The 19,867-nt window shown below is 34.8% G+C and overlaps 1 protein-coding gene across 1 annotated transcript in view; it reads right to left on the bottom strand.

Annotated features, from left to right (window-relative positions):
* The window catches only part of LOC148835788 (NALCN channel auxiliary factor 1-like), a 151,692-nt gene that overhangs the window by 103,069 nt on the left and 28,756 nt on the right, over positions 1 to 19,867 (bottom strand). The window lies entirely within an intron of this gene.

The raw sequence follows: 19,867 nt of genomic DNA, 5'->3' as shown, positions 1-19,867 counted from the left end.
TTCCAACTGGATTTTTTATATTTTCTGCGGTTTATATTTCTGTGTTGCAGCAACAATTTGTTTGGAAATATCTACCATTCTGTACAAACAACACTGAGCTACTGTATAAACTGAATGTCTGTCTTTACAAGAAATAACTTGCAGCAACATATTCCACCAATTACACCATAGAGAAGAACCCATATATTTCTTTGTAGTGTGTAAAAGTGTGATTTCAATTAGTATGCTTTATTGAATTATTTTGTCTATCTGAGAAGAAGAACAACCTTACCATAAAGATGGGACAATGCTATCAGAACCCCCAAAAAGAACTGAGAGATACATCACAAACTAATACACATTTCTTAAATGATAAATATTAGAAAAAGAGTAGGAATGAGGATAGCAGATCAAATGAATATAGGGTACTGTATATGAAAGGTCCAGTAGAAGCCTTAGTAACACCTCTGTGTTAACAAGTGGAAAATTCAGAACGAAATGTTCTAAAGAATATCCTTTAGTCAGTGAAGAATGGGTAACTGGAATAATTACTGAATGTGGAGGAGTCAGCGTCAGGGTTGCATTGCTCTCAGAGCTTGGATCCATGTGGGGACCACCAAAAATCAGAAAAACAGATGGCAAAGTACAGTTGAGAAATCCAGAAGAGGAACTTGAGACATTTTAAAAAGTCAATGTGCTGCCAGTTACTGCACTTCTATCTTAGGCATTTATGCAGGACAACGGGAAGGTCAGTCAAGGTCACAACTGTAGAAGATGTGGAAGAAGTGACAGGCTTCAGCATGTATTGTACCTAAGATGCCAGGTGGGAAAGTAGGTAAATCTGTGGCTGCCAGGTGAGGTGAGGGTTGTGAATGGTGTGCTTGAACCCAGCATGGACTGAGCTGCACATTTGGGCCCACAGTAGTAGCTGAGCAAGCAAATTCCACACAGAAAGTACCCCAGACATGAAATGAACCTAGGACCCAAGCACTGTGAGTTAGCAGATCTACCATACAATAATGCCACCTAGTACAGAAATGTAATAGAGAACTATCAAATTGTGAAAAAAGTCAATTCTACCAGAGGATGAGGATCTCTTAGATGAGTTATTGGCTATTAGTCAACATAAGGCTGCTGACCAAATAGCATTTTGTTAGAAACAGTATTTGAAATTTAGACTGACGTAAATAGTCATCTGAATCCATCCACTTTTAGCTGTGTAAAGTGTGGAATGTGGAAGCTCAGATTTGTTCTGTATTTCATATAAATTGTTATTACTATAAATTGCTAAATGTTTTTGAATTTCCTTTGTAAGATCCTAACGATTGCTAGTTCTGCTATTTTGATATTATCTGTAAATTGATTAGTTGACTAACCATAACCTGATCTCTATATTTTATATCACTTAGTCAGATTAGTAGGTCTACTAATTACATCAGTCCAATATAAGCATTCACAACTTATAGTGTACTGTATGTACTTTCTGTATTCTGTCAATTACAAACCAATTTAAATCCATTTCCTTGAATGCCTATTGCTGCACATTCCTGCAGTTTAAATATAAGTTCATTTAGAACTTTATATGCTTTAAATAATAATAATAATTGCTTACACTTATATAGCGCTTTACTGGACACTCCACTCAAAGCGCTTTACAGGTAATGGGGACTCCCCTCCAGCACCACCAATGTGCAGCATTTTATTTTACTTTTGATCTTTTATAGGCTTCTGAAAATCTAAAACATCATATCACGTGCTCCATACCCACACATGCTTGTTTCTTCAAAGATCTCAAATTAGTTTAAAAAAGGCTATGTTTTCTATCCCTTAGAATCTTATTGCTGTACCAATGATCTTGTAGTTCAGTCCTAATTAGGTATCTCATAACACTTCATGTAAGAGAAATGAGACATTGTCTCTTTAATTCCTTCAGATCAGTTTTGTCACACATTTCATGGATGGGCGCGGCAGTAACAGTTTTCTAATCAGTGGTTTCACCTTTGTTTCGAAAGACTGCTGGGAGAATTTTGTTACTGGGCTATGAATAACTTCTCTTGTTTATTTATGTATAATTGGTAGAATAACTATCTGGCCCTAGAGATCTGTTCATCTTAAAAGTACCTGTGTTACTTCTGCCTCTTCTATGCAAATATTATTTAGTACAGAACTTAGTCTTTCCTCACCCTGAGGCACACCGTCTGTTCCTGCCTTGGTAAACACCTAACTGAAACATCCATTTAATACATGAGACTTTTCCCTGTCATTATCTAAAAGATATCTTCCTATCTTTATATCTTAGACTTTTAATGTTTTAGTATTGTTTTATGTTGCTAAATGTGAAAAAACTATGTTTACTGTCTTAGCCTCCATTGCAATATCCCTTTTTATTGGCTATTATATTATAATTATATAAATAATTAATTATATATATTATAATTTGCTATTTAACTTTTGCTTGCAGTTAATTGTGAATTTTCAATGACTTTTTAAAATTTTATTTTAAATATATTATTAAGTGCTCTCTTTCTCCTTATATTCTTCTTATTTGTTTTTTCTAACCAATTGCGCTACTGCTTTCCTGACTTTGTTTTACTTTCTAGTCGGATAAATCTTTTGTGTGTTTCAAGCAGAATACCTTTAACTGTTGCCATCCATTTTCTATTGATTCCATATCTATCCTGTCCCACTCTACGTTTCTTCTCTCATTTCTTTATAATCTGATTTCCTAAAATTATAAACCTACCTTTTAAATTCTATTTATACAGTACAGTTCAAAGTACAGGTATGCTTCAAAGCATACGATATTACTTCCCAAATGGTTCTCTCACCTCTAAATAAAATATAGTAGATGTTGTACTTCTATTAAGAAGCAGTCACTAGATATATTTACTAATCAACTTCTTTCCTTAACCACTTCTTTCCTTAAACATGGTTTCATCAGATAATATTGAAATATTATTTACATCTGAATTTAGTGGACTTGCTGGTCCAGTTTTTTGCTGTTTTTTTTTAAGTTTGACCCACATAGATTCTAATACCCTTGATTTATGTAGGTTATGTTTTTGTGCATAAAAAGGCTACATGCATTTTGATGTGTTGTGCTACTCCTCTCCCTCTTCCATCCTTTCTGTCACTGTCCATTAAAATTGAATTCCTCCCTGTAACCCTACCTTAGCCATGTTTTTGTTTGTTCTGTTTTTTCCATCTGCATCCTTACAATCCTAGCAATAAGGTATACACATACTTTAAGTACCTATTCCTTTCATATTTTATTTTTTCCTAGTGTTCTGTTTTTTACTGTACTCTAGGGTGTCTCCCTTTATTTGTGTTTTAGATTTCTCTTCTGTGCCTTATAAGTTTACTGTAAATGTTTTTGAATTGCAGACCCTAAGTCTATTGGTTCCGATTATTCAAATGCATCCAACATACAGTATCTGTACAGATATCCTTTACCAATGAAGGATGGCAAAGGGGCTACAACCTTCTTCAGCATGACATGATCTCAACCATATGGTAGTGGATGAATTAATTTAAAGCAATAAAACAATTTCAAAAACACTGAATATCCTAGATCATGTTGACCTTCTGAACAGAACACAAACTGGTTAGGGATGCCACTGTTAGGCCAAAAGCACCTTTGAAAAAACTAAAGAATTCAATTAGTATAATTGACTAATTTATACTAATTAGTATAATTAGTATAAAGGAACATCTGTAATGTCTTTAGTATAAGTAAGTATAACATGCTGTCATTGAGCATTCCTGAGCCTATAGCCAATGAAGACATTACTGAAAAGAAAACATCTCAAATCCTGCAATGAATTTGCAATAAAGCATTGACGTAATACTGCAAAAATGCAGTAAATGTGTTTTGTAACATTGTAAATTGTTACATCTAGTGCAAACTACACTGTGCATCACCTAATAAAAACCAGCTCGGCTGTAAAATAGTTAGGGAATGTATTGTATGGAGCAAAGTACAGGTAAGTCTCAGAGGAAAACCTGCTTCAATTTGCTAAAAACCTAAACAGTGGATGAAAATTCACCTTTCAGTGGGAGAAGGATAAGGCCAATGCTACAATGAATTGGCCTAAAGCAGGGGTGCCCAACCAGCCGATTGCGATCGACCAGTCGATCTCGGAGTGCTTGCCAGTCGATCACAAGAATGTTTGGCAAAAAATAAATGGACTACAGTATGTGTGTGTTTAACCCTTGTGGAATGGGTTGTAAAAGTCTCTTCCCTGAGTGCTGGCTGACACTGAAAAAAAGGCTACAGGAGCTCCATAAATAGAGAGGTTGTGTGTGCTACCTAAGTACGTTCTCTTGGTTATTGTCGCAGGAACCCCACATTCACTACAGTGCATAGTGGAGCGAAACAGACTGGCCGTGACAAATTTGCCAGCAGTTTGATTGCCTATTTGATAGTTGTAGTGTTTGAGTGAAAATGATGAAGTAAAGAGACTGAAAACTTACCGTTACCACAAGGAATGGGAGCATGATTATTTTTTTGTACTTTCGCATTCAAATCTGCAATGCTAGTGTCTACACAAAAAAGGGAAATATAGAACAACATATCAAAGTTGCACACAAAACGTATGTGCACTTTCCCACTAAAAGTGAGTTACAGTAATGAAAAGTGGAAAAATTAAAATCTCAACTAGCAGCAGTTGGCTTTCACGAGGCCCAGTACAAGAGTGAAAGCAGCAATCATCACATCGCTCCGTGTGAGCCACGTCCTGGCTAAACACAAAAAGTCATTCAGGGATCGAGAAGAAATAAAAAAAGCGTTTGTTGAGGCTGCTGACTTGCTGTTTGGAGATTTCAAAAACAAACATTTTTGGCAAGGCTCAGACAGCTGTTGCCTGAAATCAAAGAGTTTCTCAGGTTGTCTAAACACGGTGAATATGCCCAATTAGAGGATGACTAGTGGCTTCTGGATTTAGCATTCCTCACAGACTGACTGAACTGCAGTTCCAAAACAAAATTACAAGTGTTCTCAAGTAAGCTTCTCAGTGCAAATGCTCACAAGGTAGGATATTCTTTTTTCTAAAATGCGGAACATTCCTGGTTCACTGTAGCATGAGTCACTCGCTTTTATTTGCTGTCATTTTAGTGATGGGTATCATTATTGTACTGATGTGCCCACAGTCTGTTTTTCCTATATCAGAGCTGCTAATTCACACTGGTAGATCATGCTGGACTGGCAGATCGCGTTGGACTTGCAAATGAAAAAGTAGATTTTACATTAAAGAAGGTTGGGTACCCCTGGCCTAAAGTGAATGTTCTCGAATGGCTCAAAGTCCTAAATTAAATCCTAGTGAAAATGTCTAGAAAGACTTGAAAACTGCTGTCCAAGATTGATCCTGAAGCAACTTTAAAGAGAAAAGCCAAATCTTCTAAGAAGAATGGGGAAAAACTCTACCAAGTCAGTATGCAAAGGAGAGACTTACCCAAAAGTGTAAGTGTACATGAAGTTATATGAGTTTCTGTCTTTACTTTTCCTGGCGTTTACCGCAATTTACAGTACCTTACTCCTAGATGTCTTCAATTTGAGCATATTAAGTTTAAAATATTTTGTAATTTCACAAAATGGGACACCAAAGGAAGGGGCTGAACACTTTTTCAAGGAACTATTGTGTCACTGTGTTGCTGAGAATGGTGAGGGTGACCTGAGGCAGGAATTAATCACTAATTGCCAGCACTCAAGACAAGCACTTTACACCTTGCAAAAAAATCCACATATCCTGGAAAGGCAGGAATCATGCATATGCATATGAATGCTTATACAGATTCAGCCATATAGAATGCGCATAGGTATACTGTGGTAGGCACAGTGGTGTCATTGAATCGAGCATGTCATCCCATGACAGGTGGCACAGTGAGTCCTTAAAGTACTGTACCTCAGATGTGTGTGTTGGTCAGACAAATGCACACAGTATGTGTGAATTAATGTTTATTAATCCATTAGTGCTTTCCTGTGCTAATCATATTGTATGTATACTAGCCAAAAACAATTTAAATAAATACAATGATTACATTGTTGACATCGGATGTTGTTAACACTTTTTGCTACCACAAATTAGATACAGATGTAGCCATTTAAAATGTGCAAGATGTCAGGTGGCATCCCACAGCAAGTGTCGTGGCATGATGAATAGCACCATGTCCTGCTGTTTTTATTTTTTCATATAATCTGATGTGGGACTACCCTACTCTGTAAAACTAAACAGTGGCACAGTGAATCCTTAAAGAACTGCAGCTGCATATGGTTGTCAGAAAAATCTTATTTTAAAAAAAATTAAATGTTTATTAACCAGTAAGTGCTTTTCTGTCCCATTCTACATAAATATATTTTTCTAATTATATACAGTATACATAATTATTATAGTTGTGTATATATAAAATTAGAAAACAGATAATTTTATTTTAGATTTGACTGTTAAAATATTATACATTGTGGCTTTAAAAACAAATTGTATTTAAAATCAAATAAACACATAAAAAAGAGGCCAGCAGTGATTTGAATAGCTTTTAAAGAATGACTTACAGTTGTGTACTATACAGTACATACATTTTAATATTGTTAATTATATTAATAAATAATTCCATCTAGATGAAGGCAGTCTGCAGGAACAATGATAATACTATAGTTGATGTACAGGTGGGTAGCTGCGTCAGCATGCATAGGCTGCAAAGGAACAAATAAAGGTTTATTCCATGCTGAAAAGAGAAGAAAGAAAACACAACGTTTCGGCTGTGGAGCCTTCTTTGGGTGTGTAATGAAATAAGGGAATGCAATTCTCAAAAATCAAAAACCCTTTTATTAAACAGTGTCCTGCTGGTGGCAATGTGTTAGCAGTAGGACAGTATCTCACAGTATCTCATAATATTACAATCTTAATTATCTTAGTTATTGAATTTAAAAGCAATTTTATCTTCCTTAATTGAAATAGATATTTTTCTCCATGGCGCAAATAGTCTTCCTTACGGGACAGAATTATTAAAAGCATATCTGCTTAGCATATATGCTTTTAATTAGCATATCTGCATGAAACATGAGGCATTCCAATTCACATATGGTAGTGTTTCTAATGTTTTCTTTTGTTTTAACTGTTTTACACATACTGTAGAACGCTTTCTTCCTTGGGTCCTGGAGGTCCTACCCAGCTTGGTGGTTTATAAGTACTTATAAGTATACTTACATTATGTTTGCTCAATCACATGTTGTTTAATGTTTTTAATTTTGAAGATCATTCTAAATGGGTCCATTTGTACATTATTCTGTTCAGTCTTATTTTTTGAAGCAGTGTCCTTAAGCTAGACAGACTTAATAAACCAAAATGAATGCTATTTTACAACTGAAAGAAAAGGTTTCCCAAAAGGCTTCCATTTTATTACTGAATTAAAATAATTTCATAACTTGAGTTGTTAAATAATGATTTATGACATGCATAATCTATAGACTGTAATCAAACCCATTTGAAATGAAACAGTGCCACTGAAAATGTACTATGTTTGTGGGTTTGGAAAAGTATAGAGGGATATAATATTCCACCTATCTACTTTCAACGTATTGAGTCTGTGACGGTCACCAATGATAATGCCTGCCAATGGGATTCAGATACCATTTCATTTGGTGATCCAATATACTGTAACTCAGCAAAATTGTGACACTAAATACATACTGTACTGTAACAGTGCCTTACCCACTGTATGTTTCCAATTTGCTTAATTTGGTTATCTCTCCAGCATAGTACTACTGTAGGTCTGACAGTCAAATGACAAAGAGGTGTCCTGGGTAGTAAATGCCTATTGTCATTCCAGGTCTAATAACTGTGTATAAACATAAAGATCTACATTACAACACACATACTGTACACATAAATCTGTATTGAAAAGAAGCAGTAGATAAAGGGTAAAATATATGTGTATAAAAATGATGAAAATCAATGTTAAATGTTTTGGATTTTATTTAGTAAATAATATTGTTTAAAGTGATATCCATATAGCTAAACTCAATGGAGTTTATCATTCATAATGTGTGCATAAAATATTTTTGTTGTGACAGAATCCATAAAAACATTTGCATCAAATCCTGTTTACACCTTGGTTTGGTATTACGTACTCAAAGCAATGTTTCAGTCTATAAATTAAACAATAGATGCGATATTAATGTGCAGTATTAATGAAATTAAAAGGGCTTACCTATTTTCAAGTTAGCCATTAACACCAAATGTATACATTCATGTGCAAAATGATGAATTTATAATGAATAAAAGACCACAATAATTTTGTTCGTTGAATTAAATGTAATATTGTTAAAGATGAAAGATTACAGATATGTAGACAGTTTTAAAGGTTTAATACAGACATAGAATGAGATTATAAGATTATTAAAAAAAATATCAAGTAAATTAAATAACTTTGTTGTGTAGCTCAGAGTGACCATACTTTCCAAAGAAATTCACAAATAAATGCAGGAACTGCAGAGTGACAACATAAGATCATTGGACCACAATGACAGAAATTTAAATATATACTGTATATAGGAAAGAGATGTGCATCTCTCATAAGTTCCAAGACTGGTGGTGCATATAGCCATTTTCCATTACAATTATCAAGATCTAACAATCCCCATGAAAATCATTACTTTGATTCGTTAAAAAAGGTCAACAATATGTTTGTACAGAATGTAATTCATAATCATGTAATGTGTAAATTATCCACAACACTAGTGCATAAAAAATACTAGATATTAGACAAATGTTTAAAAAATATTTTTTTTTCACACTGCAAACAACGTCTGCTTGTATCAGCATCTAGAAGATCAATTCAAGTATAGACAAGGAGACTGTCACCGCTCTAACTAATGTCAGTGGGAAAGTCATATAAAATCACACAATGAGTGGAGCTTGGTTTTAAAATAGAATTGTAGAGCTTGACTTGATAAATGACCACAGCTGGTAATACAGTATTACGTATTTGTCACACCCTCTGTAGCCAGAGGGCACTCCTTCTCTGTCCTGTCCCTAGTTTCTGGTCTGCTGTCCTTCCGGTCTCGCTCTTTCCCTTGGGCTATATATTTCCGGGTCTTGCACTCTGCCGGGGCTCAGCATTGACGTTCGGATGTCCTGAGACCCGCCTAGCACCAGGTCGCCCCACATCCGCTACCTGAGGGCATAGGTTTCTATACGGCATTCCTGAACTCTTTGCACTAACGAGCCCAGGCCTTTTTTCCCGTCTCGCCGCTACGCACATGGGTCTTTTTCCGCTCTCCTGCTGCCCTCGGGTAGTCCCTTTGGACGTCCTTGACAGTATTAAGCAAAGAATCCCACAGAACACATTCATGGCTTCTGCCACGAATCCTTTGGAACCTTTTAGGAGGGACAAAAATGTTCTTAGAAATTACATTAAAGTTTAGTTAGAGTTGAATTACTTCACTGAGCAATATCTGTTGAGTGCTATTTGAATTTAGCAGAATATGGGCCAAAATCCTCCGATAAATTTAATCCATGACACAACAGCCTGGGTGTGTTGCAGCAGAGGGGAGGAAACACACTTGTGGCTAAACTGAATGAGCTACAGGGGTATCAAAGCTATTTGAACATCTCTTTTGTTTAGCAGAACCTAGAGAGACATACAGTATGAAACATACTGTAGGAAAGGGGAGCTGAGCTGAGAAAACCATACTTGTAATATAAAAAATGCTGAAAACCAAGACCAAAGAAATTGAATGAGACTAGAGAAGGTGAAAAGCTATTCACTTTTACTGTGACATGAGTTTTCTGATATCAATTTTTGTTTTCTTATTCATTAGGTTTGATTAATTTTGATTGCTTTGAGGCTAGATATCCATGAAGAAAGGATACTGCTGTTTTCATCTTTATTATTATTATTCTGTGTCTTTTTATCCAGAATTGTTGTATTAGTCACCAGAAAAATGGCTAAAAATAATAAGATGAGCTGGACACAAAAACTCTCTACTCCAAAAATACATATATTTTATTAGATTCATCATGACGTGCGCGCCAAAACGTGGACGAATTCTAGTAAAAAGCTTTCTGTTTTTGGAGTAGAGAGGGTGTGTGCTGAGCTCTTCTGATTATTTTTATTGGTTATTCCTGGACAGCACTTCAATTAATGTTGTTGTATGTTCTTCTTTTTTCTTTTTCACCACCTAATAACACTCAGATCTTCTCTGTTTTACTAAGGATGTCAGTAGGAATACAGGCTGGCTGTTACACACATGTGCTCATACAGTATGTGCAAATGCCAAAAATAACCTAAAATCCAATATGCCTTTGAATTGCCTAATACACAGATCACCAAATGCTTATGAAAGTAAAATGAAAACCTTGTTCTTTGGATTATCTCTCATTTACTAACTAACATTCATTTACAGGGACTTTAGAGTGTTTTTTCTTATTAAAATGGAAGAATAAATAAATATTTTAAAAAAAGAAAAAAAAGGTGATGATGAAGGGTGTTGTTTTACAACTCTGCTTAATGGGAAAAAAAATCAATGATTTGTAAAGTTGTTGTGCATGTGAGTGTCTGATTTTTTTCTTCTGCTTATTGTTTTGCATCAATGTGTCATTTTTTCCCTGTTAAGAGGTACCAAGGATTGGTACCAAGGAATTTATTCTCAGGATATTGGATTCACTGGGGATATACAGTATGAGTCACTTCCACCAATACATAGCACAAATAGAGCTAAGGTTAATGAGTCCTGTATCATTTAGAAGTGTTGTCTGAACCACCATCCTGCTTCAGCTTCATACAGAATACTAGAGGCCTCTTAAACACCCTGGTTTTGGCTGGAGCAAAGCCAAAGCAAAAGGAAGCCATTTCCTGTACCTAACAATCTGATAGTGGCCACAAATCACAGGTTGTTTACAAACCACTTCTGTTGGCCTCTAAAACAAGGTACTGTACCTCTGCTAATGATTAACTAGCATACAGTATACAGTATAATAGGCAACAGGCTAGAAAACTAAAATAAAGCAAAAATAATTATCTAAAAGCAACAAGGAAAGTACATGTTTCCCCACAAAGTACAGTACATATTTTGTGGGAGAATATGTGAGGCATTTTAACTTGGGTTGTATTGATTTTTTTTAGAGTTTGTAAAACATTTTGAAAAATGATAATCAAGGCATATTTCTCAATTCATACACATTTTTATCAGTTTTACAGCTTGTCACAATTTAAAAAAACAGGAAAATAATAAATCAAAGTAAATGCGTTGTGTTCAGAAAAAATGTACTATGTTTTAAATACACAAATAAAACTGCATACATTTCTTTATTTCATGAAATCTCTCATTAATATAACAAAATAGGCAAGATTGTTCATAAAATGATCCAAACTGAACTTTAATGCTGGCAATTTACTGTACTGTAAGTACTGCAATCTAATACCTTGCAAATGCATGAGTAAATAAGCATCTCAGTCTTCTGAAAAGATCCTTATTCACCGAATGTCAATTATAAATGAACTAATACGGTTAGCATTTCAATGGAATCAATCAGACATATCTCAATACTTCAATGAGCAAGGAATGAGGCAAATGAACTAACAAGCCACTCAGCTATTACACCTAATATTTAAACATTTTAGTATATACTGTAATATAGAGTGCTATATTAGTACAGTATAAAAATAGAGATGACAGATTGTAAATGATAGAAATTAATAACAAGGCAAATGTATTACTATTGTTGTTGTTGTTTTGTTGTTTGTAGTAGTAGTATATTAATATTATTCTGACCATGAGAATTTAGCAAGGTTACAAGAGACCTTAAGCCAACTGAGTTATTTTCATACCTTTATTTACCTGAAGAAGGCTCCACGGCCGAAACGTTGTGTTCTCTTTCTTCTTTTTTTCAGCATGGAATAAACCTATTACTTGTTCCTTTGCAGCCTACGCATGCTGACGCAGCTACCCACCTGAACTACTATTGCATAGATAAGGCTGTCCTTCAAAACTGAGTAGCCTCGCAACTATGAAATTGATGAAGGGTACAACTGTAAGGCCTACAGTGACTTTGAAGACCTACAGAGTTCAATCGCTGAGATGGGAAAAATTGTGCATTAGTCAACAATATCCCAGTTACTCCACAAAGCTGGCTGTATCACAGAGTGGGAAAAACCACCTCAAATATCACATGTACTGTAGTTTGCAACAAAGCACAAGGCCAAAGCTACACTGTAGTGGCTTAAGAATAAAAAAGAGTATCCCAGTCAAAGTCCTGACTTGAATGCTAGTAGGAATCTGTGGAAAGATGCATATTTGCTCAAAACAGCAGTCCATAAGCGATTCCCAAGCAACAAGAGAGAGCTGGAGCAAATTTGGCAAGATGAATGGGCAACAATTGCACCATGTCAGTATACGAGGTTGGTAGAAACTTACCCAAAACCAAAAATACTTTTTTTTTAATAATTGTAATTTCTGCCAAAAGTGCTTACTACTGATTTCTTTAAAAATTGAATTTATTTGCATTTGATAAACACATTTTAATTTTATCAGTTTGGTGTAGACTATGTATATTCTAATTATTATGCCCTATTTAAATGTGTCATAGCAAGTTGTTACATTCACAAAAATGTGTCAACTTTAGTGCGGTAAATACTTTTGCAAGGCACTGTAAATACTGTGTAAATAATTGTATTTCATGTTTTAAATGAGTTTAGGATTATTTTATTATTGAATGCGTCAATGATAAAAAAACGTGCAAACATGAGTTCTGGTCATACACATCCATTGACATCTCGAAGCACCTGAAATTAAACAGGTGTTAAAACCTTTAAATTCATGCATTTCCTTTTACACAGTATAAATCATTACTGTTTTGGACAATATGATAATCCTTAAGTTTGTGTCATTCCTAGAAGTAAGATTTCTGATGCAGACCCCATCCCCTCCACCTTGCCCATTTGCCTAAAATGTCATTACTATTTTTATCTTTCATTTCTTTGTCTTCATTATTAAAAATCAGCACTTACAGTACATAGTCAACAAGTTTGCTGATGCAGTCTTTTCAGATTGAAAGGTTAAGCCAAGGTTTTGTAAAGTGGTGAACGTCAATGACCTAATGTCATTTAGAAAGGATAAATGTACTTTTACCTGCTGACTGTCATTATTAAATTCAGTAAAGTGCATAAAATACTTTCTGTTTAACATTCATGAAAGCAACCATTGATAAGTCTTTTGTGTTTATCCTACAATGATGCTTGGTTTGTGGTCTACCTCCTTTGAACTTCTATGCATTCAAAGGCCCAAAACTCACATTACTAATTAGTAGTATTGTTAAGACCTTTAAACACCAAGAAAGCTTTATTCAGGTACAATATAAATGCAAAAATTGTTTATTCATTTGTCAGAATAAATTGTGAATCACTGCAGCTGCTCTCACGTGGCAAGTGAAATATAACCACATGTACTGTTGTCAAAAGCAGGACAGGTTGTATTATTTCATGCTAAACCAATTTATTGTATCTCATTAACCACTTCTGTCCTCTACATGGTACCATGTTAACTCGTGCTCCTGAATTACTCATCAATCACTTTTACATGGCAGTTTACTATAATGACCATCTTTCTAGTGAGTATCTGTACTATACTATTTTTTTCAGTCTTACAATGCCACTTACAGGATTCCTATTCACTAGGTAAAAATAAATACTAATCTTATGCGGAAGAAACATGATCTTCCTTGTTTCTTTCGGATGACTTGTAGTCACAGCACATTTTGCTGGAATTCACACACTTCAGATTTTACTTTCCAAAAGCTGCACATACTGTATGTAAGCAATTCTTTTGTGGACAGAGCCAGTTGCACTGTGAAGGTAACCTTGCAGTAAATATATTTGTGATAAAAAAATTAGTCTCCTATTGACCCAAGACTTGTGATAACCCTCGTATCCATACTTTATTGTAGTAGAACAGCATTATAGACATCAGCATGAAGTTTTATTTGAAGGATTTCTGCACAAAGCATTATATATAAAATATATCACACTGACAAAACTCCTTGCACGGAAGCCATAAATAATTCAGATGACTACTTTTTGCATTATGAAAAATCAAAGACTGCTTGTATTGCATTACACCTCCACAAGCTAGCCTTTATTGAAAAAAGATCCTACATGTGGCAGTCTATTGATTTGTTATCCCACAGTGCGGATGACTAGTTGCATTTCCTGCCTGCCAGATAATTCAATTTTATGGGAATTGGTAAAGTGAAAGTAACACACATACACACTCTCACACTTATAAGGACACAATAGGCTGAACGTTAGATTAAATTCTTAACACTTGCATTTAGTTTTCTATTTTCCTGAAGCTCATTTAATAGATTTTTTAGACTCTATATTTCATCATTATTTCTTTAGAAACAATATACAATGAGGTATACACAGTGTGCATATTTAGTCAAAGGTCTAATAAATAATAATCATGCAAATTAGATGTGCGATCTATACATTACATACCCACAGTTAGAAACTGATGCTGTGGAGAGACAAAGATCTGAGCAGTAGTACAGGTGCCTTTTTAGGACAACCCAACATGATTTAATTATCACATTTTAAAACAACCGTACTTTACACTTCTGTTAGCTACATTTATCTATATTAACTACCAGTTGTTCATACAATTTAGAACTTTGTCTAATCCTTTGCAGCATCTACAGTGTTTACTCTACAGTTCAATGATCCTCCTATTTTGGTACCATCTGTGAAATTGAGCTGTTTGGTAACTATACCTGAATATACAGTAGATCACTGATATAAATTAGGAAGAGCAGCAGTTCTAATGCAGAGCTCTGTAGTATGCCACCTGAGTACTCCTCAGTCTGAGCATTCACCTTTTATCTGTGCTCAGCCATTAACCAGCTATCAATCCACACACAGGCATCACCTTCAATGCCTATCATCAATAATTTAAGAATGAATCCTAATCCCTGTGAATGACTAAGAGGAATGTTATTGAATGCCTTCTGAAATGATAAATATACCACATTGTTTATACATTTTCTATCAACTCCTGCTATTACGTGTGCAAAGAACTGTGAACTGAGACAAGTTAGTCAAGCAAGATATTACCTTGACTATCCCTCAGGATCTTATTATCATACCGATAATCCTTCAGTTTAGTTCCAATTATCATTTTGATAGCCTTACATGTCATATGTTATTAGTCTATAATGCTATAATTAAGTTTTGTCATTTCTATGACAAAAAATAAATTTTGATGCATGTTGTTTGATGGATGAAAATTAGGAATTTTCCAATCAATGGATATTATGTCTTGAGTAGCTGTTGGAAGAATTTTGTTAATGATCTTTGAATAATATTTCTTATTTCCTTAAGTACTATTGGTAGACTACCATCAAGCCTGAAGCTTTTTTTAACTTAAGTGCTTCTAATGGCTGTAACACTTCTGCCCTTTTACACTAATACGATTTATTTTAGAACGTTTTCTTTGCTCAGCCCGAGGCACGTTGTTGATAACTTCCTTGGTAAACACCTGTGTATTTTCCATTACGTTAATTTAATATATTAGCCATTCCACTTTCATCATTTAAGATATACCTGTTTTATCTCTAAAGTACATGACTTTATTTAATCATGTACTATTCCTTTGCAGTTGTAACACTGAACAAAACCACTTTACTGTGTAATTTAGCCTCTATTGCAATTTGCTTGTCTATTTCTCTTGGCCTTTCTGGCATTAATTATTATCTGTACTTGCCATTTAATGTATTGTTTCTTTAACTAGTGTAACGAAGCGTTCTTTCAGGACCTTGTGCAGTCAACACAATCCGGGGAGGAGTGAAGAAAACACGGGGAAAAAGGCATGCAAAGGGGCTGGCAGGAAAACAGGACCCAGATGGTCAGGACGGCGTTGTAAAGCCTATGCCATCGAGTCGCTCCAGGACTCGTGGGTAGGCAGGCTTCCGGGCGTCCATCTTCCAAAGCTGAGCCCAGATTGGCAGGAACGTCTGGCTTTTATAGCACAAGGGGCAGTAACCGGAGGCAGGTGCAGGGGATCAGTACAGAACAAGGAAGAGCTGGAGCGTCCTTAAGAGGAGAGGTTTACAATCCTGACAACTAGGTTCTGTTTTTTAAAGTAAAGTGTTTTCTTTCTGCCTTTGTTTTCATTAAAGTATTTACTGAACCACTCTGAAAACTGGTTTTTAGTTTTGATTTACTTACTCTTAGAATAAATCTGTTCATCTTGGAATTAATCTGTTCAAAGAAATTGTATTCAAAATGGTGGCTTCCATTCTTTACAGTTTCCACTTCTATCTCATTTTACCTCTTTTAAGCTTGGTCTCATTTCTTCATGGACATCCTTCCAGTAAATTGTAAATCTTTGTTTTGGAATAGACTTGTATACTTTCAAAATAGACTTTAATGAATTCGCTAATTGTTTTCTCAAGACATTTAGTGTATGGGAAGTTAATTATGAATGATATCTGATATCCAATTAACCCACATATTTTCATACATACTGTACATTTTAATCCCCAAATCTCATTTGTCACAGAGACTGGCATTTAGCCACTTCTCTTCCTAAATTGTATTAATGGTCTAGATCAGGGATTCCCAAGTCCATTCTTAGAGGGCAAAATCTGCTGGACTTGTGCCCTCCAGAACTTGGTCATCCCTGGTTTTGATCCGTCATTATTAATAAACTTGTCAAGTTAAGAACACTGAACAAGAGCCACTTTACTCAAAAGGGTTGTGGGATTCTAGTGCAATACAGTATTGTCAAATAAAGTTTCGTACCTCAGCAATTCTAAATGACCAAAACAATTCTTTATGAATTTAAAAAATTAAAAAAATAATGTAATTTATGTATTGTATTTATTGTTTGCTAAACTCAGTTTACAAGATAAGGGAAATGTTAACAGCTACTTAATGTAAACTGTCCACACTGTAGAAAAAAGATATATGCAGTATTTTTCTATATAAATATTTTATTCTGTTTGTCAATAAGTAAAAATCTGCAAGACATAATAAAATCTTGCAGGAACAATACGTTTCTGAAATGCCAAAGGGTCCAAAGAAACCTGAACAGGTGGCAAACCGGGACACAGTGAGAAAATTAGGAACCACAGGAGTAGCCTCAAAGAACTCTTTAATAATTAATATTTCCTTTTACATGTTTCAAAAATAAGTTTTTTTTTACCCTTTAGTGTTTTCTGCACAGTGTAAATGTTGTATATAGAGTGCCTTGCAGGAGCATTTACCCCCCTTCAATGATGTCCTATTTTTGAGTTGCCAAAGACAGTGTTACGGTTACTGGAAGTGGCTTAAGAATCTAGGTACAATGGTTAACATCTGCTTCAGTGTCAACATTTGAAGTTCTTAAGAGCTTCATAGGTGAAAAGAAACTAAAGTGCTTACTTGGTTGTGCTGGGTATGAGACACATTGATTACCTTGGTTAATTGAGCTATGGGTAAATGATTAAAGATCATCAATAGTCCAGAAAGAGAGGATAAAACAAGCAGGTAATGAGAGGAGGTACACAGACAAAGAATGTCATTGTCATTGTTAATAACATTTGCTAAACCAAGTGTGCTTTATTTATTACTATTTTCACAAAAGTTGTGCCAGAGAGCAAAGAACTCAGGTGACTCTAATTATACCAACTGCTCAGATGTAAACTTGACCAAATCTGGGGGTTATGATTATTGTAATTATTGATTATCCCAATTGGTCTATTTCTCTACTTTCATAGCCACTTATTCGTAACAATATATTTTTAAACTTCATATTTACACAATATTTACACTTGAAAGCTGAAATTAATCATTTTTGTAAGTAAATGGACATAATAAATTATATATACTGTATATATTATATACATATACTGTATATACATTAATATGATTGTATAAATATTTACTCCATTGAGTCAATACTTGGTGGAAGCATTTTAAGCAGCAATAATGGTTGCAAATCTTTTTGAATAAGTCTCAACCAACTGTACACACCAGGATACTGCACTGTGTCCATTCTTTTTTGAAAGCTTCCCCAAACTCTGTCAGGATGGTTAGGGATCTTTGATCTTGAAACCGAACAGCGATTTTCCAGATCCTGACACATTTTTACCAAATTCAGGAACTGAAACACTATTTTTATATGTTGTGGTTAGAAAGAATCAACATTCATGAGTGCATTGCAAACCACAATAAAAGTTAAATGCAAGTAGTTACTTGTAAAACTTCCAATTTACATCACAAAATAGACAACATGTCCAAGTATGAGCGGCAGTATATTCTGGATTGTGAATACATCTCTTTTAATCCAATAGAAATAGTGCTTTCAATTTCAAGACATTTTGCTGACAGATACTACTTACTTTTTAACTCTGCGTGGGATCACGTTGGAACATTTAATTTCTGCTGTGAAATGTGTGTTGCACAACCTGTACTTATTCACTTGTACAGTACATTGCATTACATTAGTCATTACAGTGACTATTGAGCAGGAAGGGCCGCATCACATCACTATTTGTGGGAACTTGAATGGGAGTTTGTGGCAACTTTCACAAAGTTCACAATTTTGTGCTGAATTCACAATTTGTAAAAAAATGTCTGCAATGTCAATGGATTTATTTTGTTACCAAGGTTTAATAACCGGTCTGAGAAGTTGGGACTAAAGTTCCCTTTAATGCCAACCTGACCGCATGATGTAACACTGATCAAGTTTTGGAACCTCACTTGACACTTCTTTCCTCTTGCTGCTACATCACACATCTTCATGCTGGTTGAGTAACAATACCTTTCTTCAGAGATGGGAATGTGGTAATTTTGCAGTTGTCCCACATGTCAACATGTTCAGCCTGGTCAGATCTGAAATATGTTAACTGTTATTATTAATAACAGTTAGCATATTTATATAATTACATTACCTATATTAAACATACTGAATGTGTTGTACTGTACACCAATTGCATAACACTACCAAAAAATATTTGTACTAGAACAGTCATACAGTATCTTTGATATTTTGAATCCTCTTTTCCAGTACTATGCAAAATGTGATTAGGGTCAATTGTGGCCAAATGGCCAATAAAATAAAGTATTGAGACAATGTTCACATTCAGAGTGCTCTTGTCAAAATAATATATCTTTCTGAAAAGACAAATCATAATTCTATTTAAACCGAGTAAGGCTGAAATGCAAGTCATATGCTTTGGAAGTGGATTACTGATAGCTGAAACAGAGCATTATAGAAAGTATGTACCCAAAGCAGAGGTACAGAATGAGAGGGCTCAATGAAGGACATGCTCTGCAAAACAGTAACTGAATATCAGTGAATGGTGACATAGGCCCATCAGATTGAAGGAGAAAAAGAGTTTTTGACAGTATCCTCAGGAATACAACATGACAGTCAGAACTAACACAAACGTAATGAGATAATGAACCAAAATATAATCTTATGCTTTCTGCAAATAAAGTTTAAATTTGAGTAGTAGTAGTAGTAATAATAATAAAATAATAATAATAATAATAATAATAATAATATGGAGCCATATTACAAAAGTTGTACACAAGTCTTTTTTTAAAAAAAACTACTCCCATTAGCTCACAAAATACTAAAAAAATAAAAACAAGAAGCACCTCAGCACAAACCAGAACACTGGGCAAAGCAAACGTAATATACATATTATATAAATAGACATACTATAGCAAGCTCGTAATGTGACACTGCTAGAGATGGTAAAGCTACAACAACTTGCTGTTAAATAAATCCAAGAGCAGGCAGATAAACAGCAGCAGCGTGAGCAAGCAGCAGAGACAGGCTGATAAACAGAGACAAGTGCAGAATAGGACGTTATCTAAAAACAGGGGAGGTCCAAGCTGTGTAAAT

The sequence above is a fragment of the Atractosteus spatula genome, chromosome 4 (assembly GCF_055471065.1).
Source record: "Atractosteus spatula isolate fAtrSpa1 chromosome 4, fAtrSpa1.hap1, whole genome shotgun sequence".
Lineage (NCBI taxonomy): Eukaryota > Metazoa > Chordata > Actinopteri > Semionotiformes > Lepisosteidae > Atractosteus > Atractosteus spatula.
Note: the sequence above shows the minus strand (reverse complement) of the source record. Positions and strands in the feature narration are given on the sequence as shown.